Source organism: Salmo salar, chromosome 28 (genome assembly GCF_965601325.2).
Source record: "Salmo salar chromosome 28, fSalSal1, whole genome shotgun sequence".
Taxonomy (NCBI): Eukaryota; Metazoa; Chordata; class Actinopteri; order Salmoniformes; family Salmonidae; genus Salmo; species Salmo salar.
The window spans coordinates 11,472,497-11,489,732 of record NC_138318.1 but is presented as its reverse complement, the minus strand read 5'-3'; the positions used below and the strand labels follow the sequence as shown (position 1 = coordinate 11,489,732).

Genomic DNA, 17,236 nt, shown 5'->3' with positions numbered 1-17,236 from the left:
CACGGGAGGATCTTGTCAATGATCTCAAGGCAGCTGGGACCATAGTCACCAAGAAAACAATTGGTAACACACTACGCCGTGAAGCACTGAAATCCTGCAGCGCCCGCAAGGTCCCCCTGCTCAAGAAAACATATACATGCCCATCTGAAGTTTGCCAATTAACATCTGAATGATTCAGAGGACAACTGGGTGAAAGTGTTGTGGTCAGATGAGACCAAAATGGAGCTCTTTGGCATCAACTCAACTCGCCGTGTTTGGAGGAGGAGGAATGCTGCCTATGACCCCAAGAACACCATCGTCAAACATAGAGGTGGAAACATTATGCTTTGGGGGTGTTTTTCTGCTAAGGGGACAGGACAACTTCACCGCATCAAAGGGACGATGGACAGGGCCATGTACCGTCAAATCTTGGGTGAGAACCTCCTTCCCTCAGCCAGGGCATTGAAAATGGGTCGTGGATGGGTATTCCAGCATGACAATGACCCAAAACACACGACCAAGGCAACAAAGGAGTGGCTCAAGAAGAATCACATTAAGGTCCTGGAGTGGCCTAGCCAGTCTTCAGACCTTAATCCCATAGAAAATCTGTTGAGGGAGCTGAAGGTTTGAGTTGCCAAACGTCTGCCTCGAAACCTTAATGACTTGGAGAAGATCTGCAAAGAGGAGTGGGACAAAATCCCTCCTGAGATGTGTGCAAACCTGTTGGCCAACTACAAGAAACGTCTGACCTCTGTGATTGCCAACAAGGGTTTTGCCACCAAGTACTAAGTCATGTTTTGCAGAGGGGTCAAATACTTATTTCCCTCATTAAAATGCAAATCAATTTATAACATTTTTGACATGCGTTTTTTCTGGATTTCTTTGTTGTTATTCTGTTTCTCACTGTTCAAATAAACCTACCATTAAAATTATAGACTGATTATTTCTTTGTCAGTGGGCAAACGTACAAAATTAGCAGGGGATCAAATACTTTTTTCCCTCACTGTACATATCAAACTATGCGAATTGTGCCCTTGGTGCCATCATTGCAAATTACAAAGCCATGGGGGGCTACCATTTAAATGTTTCACTAAACTGTTTGATTCATTGGTGCTACATATCGTATTTGCACTTATGCTGCAGGAGTATGGGGGCACAGAAACTATATTTTACTTGTGTAAATGCTGATTTTACCTTGGTGTGGATAAATACACGACATATCCTGCTATTCAAGGCGCTGTATGGGTTGGAAAATATGGCATCGTCAGTTGCTATGTATTTTTTTAAATGGCAGTGATTTTGCATCATGCATCAGCCAAAATGGAAATTGTAACAGTCTTGATGAAAATAATAAACTATGTGACATGTTAACAGATAACAATAATATGCAGTGCCTCTACTTTTTCCACATTGTGTTGTGTTACAGCCTGAATTTAAAATTAATTTAATTGAGATTTTGTGTCACACACAGTACTCCATAATGTCAAAGTGGAATTATGTTTTACAAGTTAATTCAAAATGAAAAGCTAAAATGTATTGAGTCAATAAGTATTCAACCCCTTTGTTATGGCAAGCCTAAATAAGTTCAGGAGTAAATATGTGCAAAAATAGTGTTTAACATAATTTTGTTATGACTACCTCATCTTTGTACCCCACACATACAATGGCATCACACAAAGCAGCCACAACTGTCAGTAAGAGTGTCCATGATTGAGTCTTTGAATGAAGCACTTGAGATAAAACTGTCCAGTTGAAGTGTTTGATGCAGCTCGTTCCAGTTGATAGCTGCAGCGAACTGAAAAGAGGAGCAACCCAGGAATGTGTGTGCTCTGGGGACCTTTAACAGAATGTGACTGGCAGAACAGGTGTTGTATGTGGAGGACGAGGGCTGCAGTAGATATCTCAGATAGGAGGGGAGTGAGGCCTAAGAGGGTTTTATAAATAAGCATCAAACAGTGGGTCTTGCGACAGGTATACAGAGATAACCAGTTTACAGAGGAGTATAGAGTGCAGTGATGTGTCCTATAAGGAGCATTGGTGGCAAATCTGATGGCCGAATGGTAAAGAACATCTAGCCGCTCGAGAGCACTCTTACCTGCAGATCTATAAATTATGCCGCCGTAGTGGGTAGGATGGTCATCTGAATCAGGGTTAGTTTGGCAGCTGGGGTGAAAGAGTAGCGATTACGATAGAGGAAACCAAGTCTAGATTTAACTTTAGCCTGCAGCTTTGATATGTGCTGAGAGAAGGACAGTGCACTGTCTAGCCATACTCCCAAGTACTTGTATGAGGTGACTACCTCAAGCTCTAAACCCTCAGAGATAGTAATAACACCTGTGGGAAGAGGGGCATTCTTCTTACCAAACCACATGACCTTTGTTTTGGAGGTGTTCAGAACAAGGTTAAGGGTAGAGAAAGCTTGTTGGACACTAACAAAGCTTTGTTGGTGAGCATTTAACTTCTCTAGGGTAAGGGGGCAGTATTTTGACGTCCGGATGAAGAAGGTGCCCAGAGTAAACTGCCTGCTACTCAGTCCCAGAAGCTAAGATATGCATATTATTAGTATTAACACTGTTTGAATGATGTCTGTGAGTATAACAGAACTCATATGGCAGGCAAAAACCTGAGAAAAAATCCAACCAGGAAGTGTGGAAATCTGAGGTTTGTAGTTTTTCAAGTGATTCCCTATCCAATATACAGTGTCTGTGGGGTCATTTTGCACTTCCTAAGGCTTCCACTAGATGTCAACAGTCTTTAGAATGTTGTTTCATGCTTCTACTGTGAATGGGGAGAGAATAAGAGCCATTGGAATCAGATGACTGAGAAAATGACATGAGCTCAGTGGCGCGCGCTCCCGTGAGAGTTAGCTGTGTTCCTTTTCTTTTTTGAAGACAAAGGAATCATCCGGTTGGAATATTATGGAAGATTTATGATAAAAACATCCTAAAGATTGATTCTATACATCGTTTGACATGTTTCTACGAACTGTAATACAACTTTTTTGACTTTTCGTCTGAACTCACTGCGCGAGCACAGTGGATTCGGATTACTCGACTGAATGTGCAAACAAAAAGGAGGTATTTGGATATAAAGGATGGACTTTATCGAAACAAATGAACATTTATTGTGGAACTGGGATTCCTGGGAATGCATTCCGATGAAGATCATCAAAGGTAAGTGAATATTTATAATGCTATTTCTGAGTTTTGTTGACTCCACAAAATGGCGGGTTTGGTTTTGTGACTGAACGCCGTACTTAGATTATTGCAAAGTGTGCTTTCGCAGTAAAGCTTTTTTGAAATCTGACACAGCGGTTGGATTAAGGAGAAGTGTATCTATAATTCTTTGAATAACAGTTGAATAACTTATCAACGTTTATGATGAGTATTTCTCTAAATTGATGTGTTCGTTCACAGGAAGTTTTGGGAGGCAAAACATTTCTGAACATTACACGCCAATGTAAAATGGGGGTTTTGGATATAAATATGAACTTTATCGAGCAAAACATACATGTATTGTGTAACATGAAGTCCTGTGAGTGCCATCTGATGAAGATCATCAAAGGTTAGTGATTCATTTTAGCTGTATTTCTGGTTTTTGTGACGCCTCTCCTTGCTTGGAAAAAGGCTGTGTGTTTTTTCTTGTCTAGGCGCTGTCCTAACATAATCTAATGTTACGCTTTCGCCGTAAAGCCTTTTTGAAATCGGACAATGTGGTTGGCATTAACTTCTATGGGCTAGGTGGCATGTCACCGTCCCACTCTATTCAACAGCCAGTGGAAGAGTGTGGCGCGAAATACAAAACCTCAGAAATGCAATAATTTCAATTTTCAAACATATGACTATTTTACACCATTTTAAAGACAAGACTCTCGTTAATCCAACCACATTGTCCGATTTTAAAAAGGCTTTACAGCGAAAGCAAAACATTAAATTATGTTAGGAGCGTACATAGCCACAAATAATCACACAGCCATTTTCCAAGCAAGCATTTATGTCACATAAACCCAAAACACAGCTAAATGAAGCATTAACCTTTGATGATCTTCATCAGATGACACTCCTAGGACATTATGTTATACAATACATGCATGTTTTGTTCAATCAAGTTCGTATTTATATCCAAAAACAGCTTTTTACATTGGCATGTGACGTTTAGTACTAGCATTCCCACCCAAAACCTCCGGTGAATTCACAAAATTACTCACCATAAACGTTGACAAAATACATAACAATTATTTTAAGAATTCTAGATACAGAACTCCTTTATGCAATCGCTATGTCAGATTTTAAAATAGCTTTTCGGCGAAAGCACATTTTGCAATATTCTGAGTACATAGCTCAGCCATCACGGCTAGCTATTTTGACACCCGCCAACTTCGGGGCTCACTTAACTCAGAATTACTATTAGAAAAATTGTATTACCTTTGCTGATCTTCGTTAGAATGCACTCCCAGGACTACTACTTACACAAGAAATGTTGTTTTTGTTCCAAATAATCCATAGTTATATCCAAATACCTCCGTTTTGTTCGTGCGTTCAGGTCACTATCCAAAGGGTAACGCGCGAGCGCATTTCGAGACAAAGAAATTCTAAATGTTCCTTTACCGTACTTAGAAGCATGTCAAACGCTGTTTAAAATCAATTTTTATGGTATTTTTCTCGTAAAATAGCGATAATATTCCAACCGGACAATAGTGTATTCATTCAAAGAGAAAAATAAAAAACAGCATGGTCGCGGGACCGCGCATCTCCAATCTCTTTGTCACTAGGCAGACCACTGACAAACTGTGCTAGTATACTCTGCCCAGAGACAGGAGATGCCTCAATCCGCTTTCTGAAGGCTTTAGAGAGCCAATGGAAGCCTTAGAAAGTGCAACGTAACCACAGAGATTTTACATTTACATTTACGTCATTTAGCAGACGCTCTTATCCAGAGCGACTTACAAATTGGTGCATTCACCTTATGATATCCAGTGGAACAACCACTTTACAATAGTACATCTATATCTTTTTTTTGGGGGGGGGGGGTTAGAAGGATTACTTTATCCTATCCCAGGTATTCCTTAAAGAGGTGGGGTTTCAGGTGTCTCCAGAAGGTGGTGATTGACTCCGCTGTCCTGGCGTCGTGAGGGAGCTTGTTCCACCATTGGGGTGCCAGAACAGCGAACAGTTTTGACTGGGCTGAGCGGGAGAGATACTGTAGTTTCGAAAGGGACTAGAAAGAAGAGCTACAATTTCTCAGACAGGCCACTTCCTGCTTGGAATTTTCTCAGGTTTTTGCCTGCCATATGAGTTCTGTTATACTCACAGACACCATTCAAATAGTTTTAGAAACTTTAGAGTATTTTCTATCCAAATCTACTAATAATATGCATATTCTCGTTTCTGGGAAAGAGTAGTAACCAGTTTAAATCGGGTAAGTTTTTTATCCGGCCGTGAAAATACTGCCCCCTAGCCCAGACAGGTTAATGAGAAGTGTATCTTTAAAATGGGATATAATAGTTGTATGTTTGAGAAATTTGAATTATGAGATTTTTGTTGTTTTGAATTTGGCGCCCTGCTATTTCACTGGCTGTTGAATAGTGTGTCCCGCAGGTGTTACAGATGTTACAATAATGTCTGAGACTATAACAGAATTGACATGGCAAGCGAAAATCTGAAGAAAAACCAACCGTAAATCTTTAAATTTTTTGGTCCCAGGCTCCTACAATGGAAAGCTATGGGTCCTATGTAATTCCGTCTCCCAGATTGCAATTCCTATGGCTTCCACTAGATGTCAACCATCTTTATACAAGGTTTCAGGCTTGTTTTTTGAAAAATAAGCAAGAATTTAAGGTTTTGGTGAGGAGAGGAGAGCACCGGAACAATATCAGTCATTCGGCGAGGGAGAGGGCGTGCGCTTACTAATTTTGCTTTCCTATTGAACATACTTCTTTCCGTATTAAATATTATAGTTTATTTACATTTTAGAGTACATGAGGATTAAATAGTGGTGATTAAAGAGCTCAGACATATGCTTCTTGTCAGTAACAACCACATCATCAACATTAAGGGACATGGGCAGCTGTGAGGAAGAGGGTTTATTCTCCAGGTCTTTAACCGTTTTCCAGAACTACTTGGGTTTAGACCCTCAGAGAGAGAACTGCTCCTTCAAGTAACTAACTTTGGCCTTCCGGATAGCCTGAGTGCACTTATTTCTCATTTGCCTGAATGATAGCCAGTCAGCCAAATGGAATTCTGAAGTGGAGTAACTCTGCAAGATCACATGTTGTCCCGTGTGGCTCTGTTGGTAGAGCATGGTGTTTGCAATGCCAGGGTTGTGGGTTCAAATCCCATGGGGGACCAGTATGGAAACAAATGTATGCATTCACTACTGTAAGTCGCTCTGGATAAGAGCATCTGCTAAATGACTAAATTGTAAATGTAAGATCACGGTCGAACCAGGGGCTGAACCTGTTTTTAATTCTCATTTTCTTTATGGGGGCGTGTTTGTTAACAATACCACTGAATATATAAAAAAAAGAAGGTCCAAGCGTCTTCAAGCTGATTCTATACCATTTTACAGAGGCCAGTTTGTCACGTATGATCCCTCTCCGGCCTCTAGGTCATCAAGCTGCTGATTGGTTCTTTCCTCAGGTGTTATTGACTCTGTTTTCATGTTGGTGCGTTGTTTGTGTTACGTGTTTATTGTTTTATTTATTTATTAAAACACTCACTCCCTGAACTTTCTTCCCGACTCTCAGTGCACTCGTTACACAGTTCATGAAGGAAGGCTTCCTCATTAAAGTTTTTTTGCAAACGTAGGCCGATACTGATGGAGGATTTTAGCATCCAGCAACAGTCAACAAGAGCTATTTGAAAGTTTAGTGCTTAGAACCAGCAAATCAAATTGTTTGGGGACAGACTTGGTGAAGACAACCGAGTACTGAATGTGATCCTTGGTAAAGATTGCCACTCCCCCACCTTTGGAAGATCTGTCTTGCCGAAAAGGTTATAACCAGAAAGGTTAACATCAGTATTCAAAACACTCTTCCTTAATCATGTCTCAGTAATGACCAACACATCTGGATAGGAGCTGTGAACCCACACTTTCAATTGATCCATTTTAGGTAATAAGCTTCCAGTGTTAATAACATGCAGAAAACCCAGGCTTTTGCGAAAGCAGAAATCAGTGAAGCAGATATCAGAGTACAAGTCAGAATTGGGGTTAGCAACAGTAGGTGCGCCAGGGTGTACATGCACATTTCCAGATATCATCAACTAGAATACAATCAAGGCACGGCATAGTACATGGAGAGCTCTGCAGTGCTGATTTATGACATCTGAATGTGCATCAGATGGCAACAAGATCATATTGTATAGCAATTTTATCAGGTAACATGAATACAAAGCCGGCGAGAGGTGGTTAGAATAGGATGGGAGGGCAAAAGTTTGTGTAACCAATAGAGAGTCAGATTCGCGAGTGTGGGAACAAACAGTCTGTCCCACGGTTGGGTAAAGGAAGTTTGTAGTCAACAAAGTACGCAGGAGTCATGGGGCAAATAGTAAAATGGCAAAATGCACAATATTTTTTTTAAATATATATAACGACTTGGGCTAGCCATTGTAAGTTCAGAGTCACTCGCCCCAACAGTGCATGTGTGCTGGAGGCGAGTGAAAGCTCGGGAGAGAGGGGTGAGTGTGGTGGAGGTACCTGTACCAGACAGGGGGAGACAGGGCAGGGCAGACGGCAAACAGATCGCCAGGTGGAATCCAAGCAGCAGTGCAGCAGGCAATGGGAGTAGGTGTCACCCACTTGGGATACGCTTTTATTTCTAGAGGCAGATTTCTTGTAGAAAATGCCAGTGAATGTTCTTTGAACAGCAGGAGGGGGATTCAGAAGACTCCTGACACTTGTTGGGCCCAAAGACTGTTTACTTCACACCTTAGTGCTAATTGAATTTGTATTTGGTCTGTCCTTGCAAGCCTGGGAGCCTTAACTCAGCATTCAGTCCCCATTAAGTAAAATATATCATTGTAATGTACTTTATTATAATTTTTTTCATTTTTCTTTTTCTTCTTGGCTTTCAAAATAGCCTCAGACCAAACACTACTCACTCAGTTCCAGGTTGGAATGGTGTCCTCAGGTCTCTGCTGTTTGTTTGTTAGAGCACCCTCCGTATAGATTGGGGGAAAAAAAACCTTGAAAGCAGTAATCTCTGCTTTAGGTAATTAGGCAATTAGTAATAATTAGGTTGTGGGTTTGGAGTTTTGATCTGGAGCGAAGGCCAAGCTGTGGAGGGTGGGTAGCATCCTGCATACAGCTGAAGTCGGAAGTTTACATACACCTTAGCCAAATACATTTAAACTCAGTTTTTCACAATTCCTGATATTTAATCCCAGACAAAATTCCCTGTTTTAGTTCAATTAGGATTACCACTTTATTTTAAGAATGTGAAATAACAGAATGATAGTAGAGAGAATGATTTATTTCAGCTTTTACTTCTTTCATCACAATCCCAGTGAGTCAGAAGTTTACATAGACTCAATTAGTATTTGGTAGCATTGCCTTTAAAATGTAGCCTTCCACAAGCTTCCCACAATATGTTGGGTGAATTTTGGCCCATTCCTCCTGACAGAGCTGGTGTAACTGAGTCAGGTTCGTAGGCCTCCTTGCTCGCACACGCTTTTTCAGTTCTGCCCAAAAATGTTCTATAGGATTGAGGTCAGGGCTTTGTGATGGCCACTCCAATACCTTGACTTTGTTGTCCTTAAGCCATTTTGCCACAACTTTGGAAGTATGCTTGGGGTCATTGTCCATTTGGAAGACCCATGTGCGACCAAGCTTTAACTTCCTGACTGATGTCTTGAGATGTTACTTCAATATATCCAATTGTCCATCTATTTTCCATGATGCCATCTATTTTGTGAAGTGCACCAGTCCCTCCTGCAGCAAAGCACCCCCACAACATGATGCTGCCACCCCCGCGCTTCACGGTTGGGATGGTGTTCTTTGGCTTGCAAGTCTCCCCCTTTTTCCTCCAAACATAACAATGGTCATTATGGCCAAACAGTTCTATTTTTGTTTCATCAGACCAGAGGTAATTTCTCCAAAAAGTACGATATTTGTCCCCATGTGCAGTTGCAAACCGTAGTCTGGCTTTTTTATGGCGGTTTTGGAGCAGTGGCTTCTTCCATGCTGAGCGGCCTTTCAGGTTATGTCGATATAGGACTTGTTTTACTGTGGATATAGATACTTTTGTACCTGTTTCCTCCAGCATCTTCACAAGGTCCTTTGCTGTTGTTCTGGGATTGATTTGCACTTTTCGCCCCAAAGTACGTTAATCTCTAGGAGACAGAACGAGTCTCCTTTCTGAGCGGTATGATGGCTGAGTGGTCCCATGGTGTTTATACTTGTGTACTATTTTTTGTACAGATGAACGTGGTACCGTCAGGTGCTTTGAAATTGCTCCCAAGGATGAACCAGACTTGTGGAGGTTTACAATTTCTTTCTGAGGTCTTGGCTGATTTCTTTTGATTTTCCCATGATGTCAAGCAAAGAGGCACTGAGTTTGAAGGTAGGCCTTGAAATACATCCAGAGGTACACCTCCAATTGACTGAAATAATGTCAATTAGCCTATCAGAAGTTTCTAAAGCCATGACATATTTTTCTGGAATTTCCCAAGCTGTTTAAAGGCACAGTCAACTTAGTGTATGTAATCTTCTGACCTACTGGAATTGTGATACAGTGAATTATAAGTGAAATAATCTGTCTGTAAACAATTGTTGGAAAAATTACTTGTGTCATGAACAAAGTAGATGTCCTAACCGTCTTGCCAAAACTACAGTGTGTTAAGACATTTGTGGAGTGGTTGAAAAAGGAGTTTTAATGACGCCAACCTAAGTGTATGTAACTTCCGACTTCAACTGTATGTACCTGCCGAAAAATCCAAGTTTATCTAACTCCAAATCTATCCATTTGTAAAAAAGAACACGTTGGAAAATGTGAGAGCTTACATCAAGCTGTGTCTTTCTCTCTGGAGACCTCATCTGTCACAATAACCTAAAACACAAGACCAAATGTACACTGGAGTTGTTAACCAAGACGATATTGAATGTTCCTGAGTGGCCTAGTTACAGTTTTGACTTACATTGGCTTAAAAATCTATGTCAAGACATGAAATGTCAGTCTAGCAATGATCAACAACCACCTTGGATAATGTTTTTTATAATAATGTGCAAATATTATACAATCGAGGTGTGCAAAGCGCTTAGACTTACCCAGAAAGACTCACAGCTGTAATCAAAGGTAGCACGTAGCCTAGTGGTTAGAGCTTTGGACTAGTAACCGAAAGGTTGCAAGATTGGAATCCACGAGCTGACAAGCTAAAAATCTGTCATTCTGCCCCTGAACAAGGCAGTTAACCCATTGTTCCTAGGCTGCCATTGAAAATAAGAATTTGTTCTTAACTGACTTGCCTAGTTAAATAAAGGTTCATAATAATAATAATAATTAATCAAATGTTAATTGTCAATTCAGCAGGTGTAAACTGTACTGTGAAATGTTTACTTACAAGCCCTTAGCCCTTAACCAACAATGCAGTTCAAGGAATAGAGTTAAGAAAATATTTACAAAGTAAAAAATAAAATAAAAAGTAATAAAATAACAATAATGTGGCTATACACAGGGGGTACTGGTACAGGATCAATGTGTGGGGATACAGGTTAGTTGGGGTAATTTGTACATGTAGGTAGGGGTAAAGGGACTATGCATAGATAATAAACAGCAAGTAGCAGCATTGTACAAACAAAGGGGGGAGGTCAATGTAAATAGTCCGGGTGGCCATTTGATTAATTGTTCAGCAGTCTTATGGCTTGGGGGTCGAAGCTTAAAAAGGAGCAATTTGGACCTAGACTTTGCGCTCTGGTACCGCTTCCCGTGCAGTAGCAGAGAAGAGTCTATGACTTGGGTGACTGGAGTCTTTGACAATCTTTTGGGCGTTCCTCTGACACCGCCTAGTATATAGGTCCTGGATGGCAGGAAGCTTGGCCCCAATGATGTACTGGGCCATACATACTACCCTCTGTAGCGCTTTGTGGTCGGATGCCAAACAGTTGCCATATCAGGCGGTGATGCAACCGGTCAGGATGCTCTCGATGGTGCAGCTGTAGATCTTTTTTAGGATCTGGGGACCCACGCCAAATCTTTTCAGTCTCCTGAGGGGTAAAATGTGTTGTCGTGCCCTCTACACAACTTTATTCATCTGTTTGGAACATGATAGTTCATTGGTGATGTGGACACCAAGGAGCTTGAAACTCTCGACCCGCTCCACTGCAGCCCCGTCGATGTGAATGGCCCTCCTTTTCCTGTAGTCCATGATCAGCATCCTTTGTCTTGCTCACGTTGAGGGAGAGGTTGTTGTCCTGGCATCACACTGCCAGGTCTCTTACCTCCTCCCTATAGGCTGTCTCGTCGGTGTTCAAGCCTACCACTGTTGTGTCATCAGCCAACTTAATGATGGTGTTGGAGTCGTGCTTGGCCACGCAGTCGTGGGTGAACAGGGAGTACAGGAGGGGACTAAGCACGCACCCCTGAGGGGCCCCCACGTTGAGGATCGGCGTGGAAGATGTGTTGTTACCTACCCTTACCACCTGGGGCGGCCCGTCAGGAAGTCCAGGATCCAGTTGCAGAGGGAGGTTTTTAGTCCCAGGGTCCTTAGCTTAGTGATAGCTTTGTGTGCACTATAGTGTAGAACGCTGAGCTTTAGTCAATGAACAGCATTCTTACATAGGTGTTCCTTTTGTCCAGGTGGGAAAAGGCAGTTTGGAGTGTGATTGAGATTGCGTCACCAGTGGATCTGTTGGGGCGGTATGCGAACTGGAGTGGGTCTAGGGTTTCTGGATGATGGTGTTGATGTGAGCCATGACCAGCCTTTCAAAGCACTTCATGGCTACTGACGGGAGTGCCACTGGCGATAGTCATTTAAGCAGGTAACTTTCGCTTTCTTGGGCACAGGGACTATGGTGGTCTGCTTGAAACATGTAGGTATTACAGACTCGGTCAGGGAGAGTATGAAACTGTCAGTGAAGATAATAGCTGCCAAATGTGATTCTAACATGTATTGACTCAGAGGTGTGAATACTTATGTAAATGGCATAGAGTGAGCTCCACAAGTATTGGGACAGTTATATATTTTAGTGAATAATGATAAGTGAGAAAGTTACAGATGCACAAATATCATACCCCCAAGACATGCTAACCTCTCACCATTAAAATAACAGGGGAGGATAGCATTTTTTGGGGGTGGGGGGGGGGGGGTTGATATTTATGCCTCTGTAACTTTCTGACTCATCATTATTCACGATTCATTCCGGATTATCAGAAATCAAGGTAAGATCCAGATGCAGACACGTTGAATTGACAATGGTTTAATATTCTAACAGGGGCAGGCAATAGACAGGTCAAGGCAGGCAGGGGTCAGTAAACCAGAGGTCAGTAAACCAATACCAGAGGGCAGGCAGGCTCAGGGTAGGTAGAGGTCAACAATCCAGAGGTGGGGCAAAGGTACAGTTCAGCAGGCCGGCTTAGGGGCAGGGGAAGGGGCAGGCAGAGTGGTCAGGCAGCAGGGCTCAGAGTCAGGACAGGCAAGGGTCAAAACCAGGAGGGCGAGAAAAAGAGAGACTGAGAAAAGCAGGAGCTGAGAACAAAAATGCTGGTTGAACTGACAAACAAGACGAACTGGCAACGGACAAACAGAACACAGGTATAAATACACAGGGGAAAATGGGGAAGATGGGCGACACCTGGAGGGGGGTGGAGACAATTACAAGAACAGGTGAAACTGTTCACGGTGTGACACAGGATTATCCGGAATCATGGTAGATTCCAGATTAATGTAGAAGTGTTTAGAAAAATATTATATTCTTATTTACAATAAAAGTTCTTCCAAAATGACACAATACATTGTTATCCATTAATCTCTATTGGGGACAAAATAATCTGAAACACAACCGAAACAAACAGCAAATGCTAGGAATATGGGACCAAATACAACACTTTCGACTACTTTAATACAAGTACAGTGTAAGTAAATTTGTTACAATTGTAAAATCACCCGCTATGGATGAAAATACCCTCAAATCAAAGTCATTGTATAATTTCATATCCAGAGTGGTGCAATACAGAGCCAAAACCAGAACAGTGTCACTGCCCTAATACTTTCGGAGTTGACTTCATTTATGTATTTCATTTACAATTAAACAGCAAAAATTTCTAAAAACATGTTTTCACATTGTCATTATGGGGTATTGTGTGTAGGTTGGTGAGAAAGAATATATAATTGATCTATTTTGAATTCGGGCTGTAACAAACAACAAAATGTGGAATAAGTCAAAGGTAAATGCCTGCACTGTAAAGACCTGCGCCAAAGCCTGCCATCTTATCCTCCAATGGAGATGTTTCTTTTTATGTGCCCAATTGTCCTTTTATCCACTGTACTTTGTTTTTATTTTTAATTTTTTTAATGCACAGGCTACATGTGTATAGATGATGTCATGTATTATAGATGAAACCTGTACAATGTTTGATCATGATTGTTTTTAGTGTTGCAGAACTCAATATGAGTGATCCACAATGTGGTTGGATTATTGTATCATTGTGGAGTGACACTTAAATACATTTTTCTAACTCTAAATCTAGCTCTGTTGATTTATATTACATAAAAAAGTAGAAATAGCTACAACACTATTTAAAGCCACATTAGCATGTAAATAACCCACACTATTGTGTCTGACTCTATGAATTTCAGTGCAGTTTTAACAGTTACTGAAATCAGTCACTCCTCCCTCCCTCTCTAGGAGGAAAGAAGTGAGGAAGATAGAGAGACGGTTCCCCCTGACTTAGTTTAAAAAAAAATGAGAGGTGTAGTGCTGTCAGTGTGTCAAAAAGAGAGAGAAGGGATGAAAAGGGCATGTCATATGCACAAACCCACAAGTGAGTGCACAATGACACTTTTTCACTAATGAATGAGCTACATGACACTGGAGGTAAGGAGGGGGAGAGAGGTTTTAAGGAAAGAGTGAGTGAGCGTTACAGAGAGAGTGAGAAGGTTAAAAGGGAAGAAATAGAACCAGGGGTTGTGAATGACTGTGTGTTCTGTAGGAATTCCGGAGCATTGCAAAACCTCAGCAGCCGGACTTTTTGTTTGTGTTTTCAGACTGCACAGTCACGACCCACACACATGCACACGCACACACAACCACACACACACACACAAACAATGTTATGTTCCTCTATACTTGTAGGGACCTAAAATGTTTTTCTATTCAAAATCCTATTTTCCCTAACCCCTAACACTAAACCTAACTAACCTTAACCCATAAACCTAAGCCAAACCCTACATCTAATTCCTAACCCTAAACCTAACCACTAACACCTTACCCTAACCCTAATTCTAACCCTAACCTTAATTGTCACCCTAACTCTAACCCCTAATCTTAAAATAGCCTTTGTCCTCATGTGGATGTGGGAAATGTCCCCACCAGGGAGAATGTCTCTTGTTTTACTATCCTTGTGGGGACTTTTGGGGATTTTAGGTCCCCGCACGGACAGAAGAACCAAACCACACACACAAATCTCCCAAGGGTAGCCAGAGGACTATAGTAGGACTATAGGAAAAGGCCAGAGAGTAATCCCCCTCCTACTATTGAACAAATGTATTCCTGCCCTGCCACAGCAAGCCTACTGTATCAATGTCACTGCCTGGCATGTATGTGTGTGTGTGTGTGTGTGTGTGTGTGTGTGTGTGTGTGTGTGTGTGTGTGTGTGTGTGTGTGTGTGTGTGTGTGTGTGTGTGTGTGTGTGTGTGTGTGTGTGTGTGTGTGCGCGCGCGCGCGCAGGGTAACAGATTACCTGCAATCCGTAACATGTAAGGGATTACAAAAAACGGTAACTGTAATCCATAGCGTTACCAGAAAAAATCTTGTAATAAGGTTACAGATACTTTTGGAAAAACTAGATGGTTACTTTGAGGATGACTTTTAAATTCAGAAAGGATGTTTGAGAGAAAAAAAATCGTTGACACTGTTTTCTCAGTGACATTCAAATCAGCATTGAAAAAAGGCACAAGTTTAAGCTTGTTCCACCTGAGTGAGTCTGACCACAAGTCAGAGACCACTATGATGACACACCAAATTAGTTTGATGGATCGCGGGAAAAGAGCAGGAATAGGCTTTTTTAGTCTACAGTCCAAGCTATGTCTTCGAATAGTACGACTGCTGTCGGCATCCAAAGATTATCCAATTTAAATAAGTGCTTGGAGGTAAGGATGACAGCAGTGGAGTAGTCCACGGCGATACAGATCACTTAATACCGTTATCTACATAGCGCATTGATGTGAGTCACACTGTTGCCCTCTCATTTAGCTATTTGCACCTTACGGATTGTGGTTGTTGTGGATGGCTGTTCACAAATCTAAATGTGTATTTGAACCCAATAAAGATTGAATTCAAGAAGTTTAAGCTGCCTATCAATCATTGTTTTTGAAACCAGTGGACAGCCAGTGAAAAATGCACTCTTGCAACAGCTGCACAGTGCGGATCCCAGTCTATGGAATAAAAGTGGGGCTTTTATTGCTGAAACTCGCACACTTTTGATAGACTTAAAGGGGCAATCTGTTGCTACATCCATTTTTGGACTTAGAAATTATATATACTGTATATATCCATTGATTATTGAAGAATATAACTTACAAATGACTCATGAGCTTAGTTCAACTGTCACACCCCATGTGAACCCAAAATATAAGCTTGTTATTCTCCAATGTTTGTAAACATTGTAAATGTAAACAAACACTGTATAGCCTCATAACATGGCTAAAACAATACTTCTGATATCATGGATGGTCAGTTATTGCATCTATAGCTCTGACTATTAATTTGAGACAGAGCATCCCTCAGATTTGACCAAAACAGTGGCAGGGTGGTCATTTTGTAATTGTTTCATCTGTGAATTATCAAGATATCAAAGTGTCACCAACAAACAGTTTAAGAATAGGCCTATAGCAAATGCAGCATATGGCATTCATTTTTCACATGTAAATAGCACTTTTCAGTAGTGCTCAAAGCATGGCATTCCATGAGTGCAGCATTTATTTATTTATTTATTACATTTTTAGTCATTTAGCAGACGCTCTTATCCAGAGCGACTTACAGTAGTGAATGCATACATTTCATACATTTCCCCCCCCCCCCCCTACCCCTACTGGTCCCCCATGGGAATCAAGCCCACAACCCTGGCGTTGCAAACACCATGCTCTACCAACTGAGCCACACGGGACCATTTTTCAACTGGAATCAATGAGCCCGATCAGTCCTCCATGACAACTAAATCATAAACATCAGCTTAGGGATGGCTAATAAGTCCTTAGTGTTGGGGTTATGCTCAGGTTAAACAATTTGGCTAATCTATCTTTCCATATTTCCAAGTTCTATTCTTGAAGATCAAGGGGTATAACATTTATTGGAATGACTGGAATTCTGATGGACTTAGGTTTGAAAAAAATGAAAAAAAGGAACCTTTATTTAACATGGAAGGTCAGTTAAGAACAAATTCTTATTTACAAAGACGACCTACCCCGGCCTCCCCTTACCCGGATGACTGTAGGCTAATTGTGCGCAACCCTTTTATTTATTTTTTCACCTTTATTTAACCGGGTAGGCCAGTTGAGAAAAAGTTCTCATTTACAACTGCGACCTGGCCAAGATAAAGCAAAGCAGTGCGACAAAAACAACAACACAGTTACACATAAACAAACGTACAGTCAATAACACAAAAGAAAAATAGAAAAATAGAAAAATCTATGTACAGTGTGTGCAAATGTAGAAGAGTAGGGAGGTAGGCAATAAATAGGCCATAGAGGCAAAAATAATTACAGTTTAGCATTAATACTGTAGTGATAGATGTGCAGATGATGATATGCAAGTAGAGATACTGGGGTGCAAAATAGCAAGAGGGTAAGTAATAATATGGGGATGAAGTAGTGCTATTTACAGATTGGCTGTGTACAGGTACAGTGATTGGTAAGCTGCTCTGACAGCTGATGCTTAAAGTTAGAGAGGGAGATATAAGACTACAGCTTCAGTATTTTTTGCAATTCGTTCCAGTCATTGGCAGCAGAGAACTGGAAGGAAAGGCGGCCAAAGGAAGTGTTGGCTTTGAGGATGACCAGTGAAATATACCTGCTGGAGCGTGTGCTACGGGTGGGTGTAGCTATGG

The 17,236-nt window shown here is 41.3% G+C and overlaps 1 protein-coding gene across 1 annotated transcript in view; it reads right to left on the bottom strand.

Annotated features, from left to right (window-relative positions):
• Positions 1-17,236, bottom strand: part of LOC106589191 (glutamate receptor ionotropic, NMDA 2C) — an 86,129-nt gene that overhangs the window by 35,027 nt on the left and 33,866 nt on the right. The window lies entirely within an intron of this gene.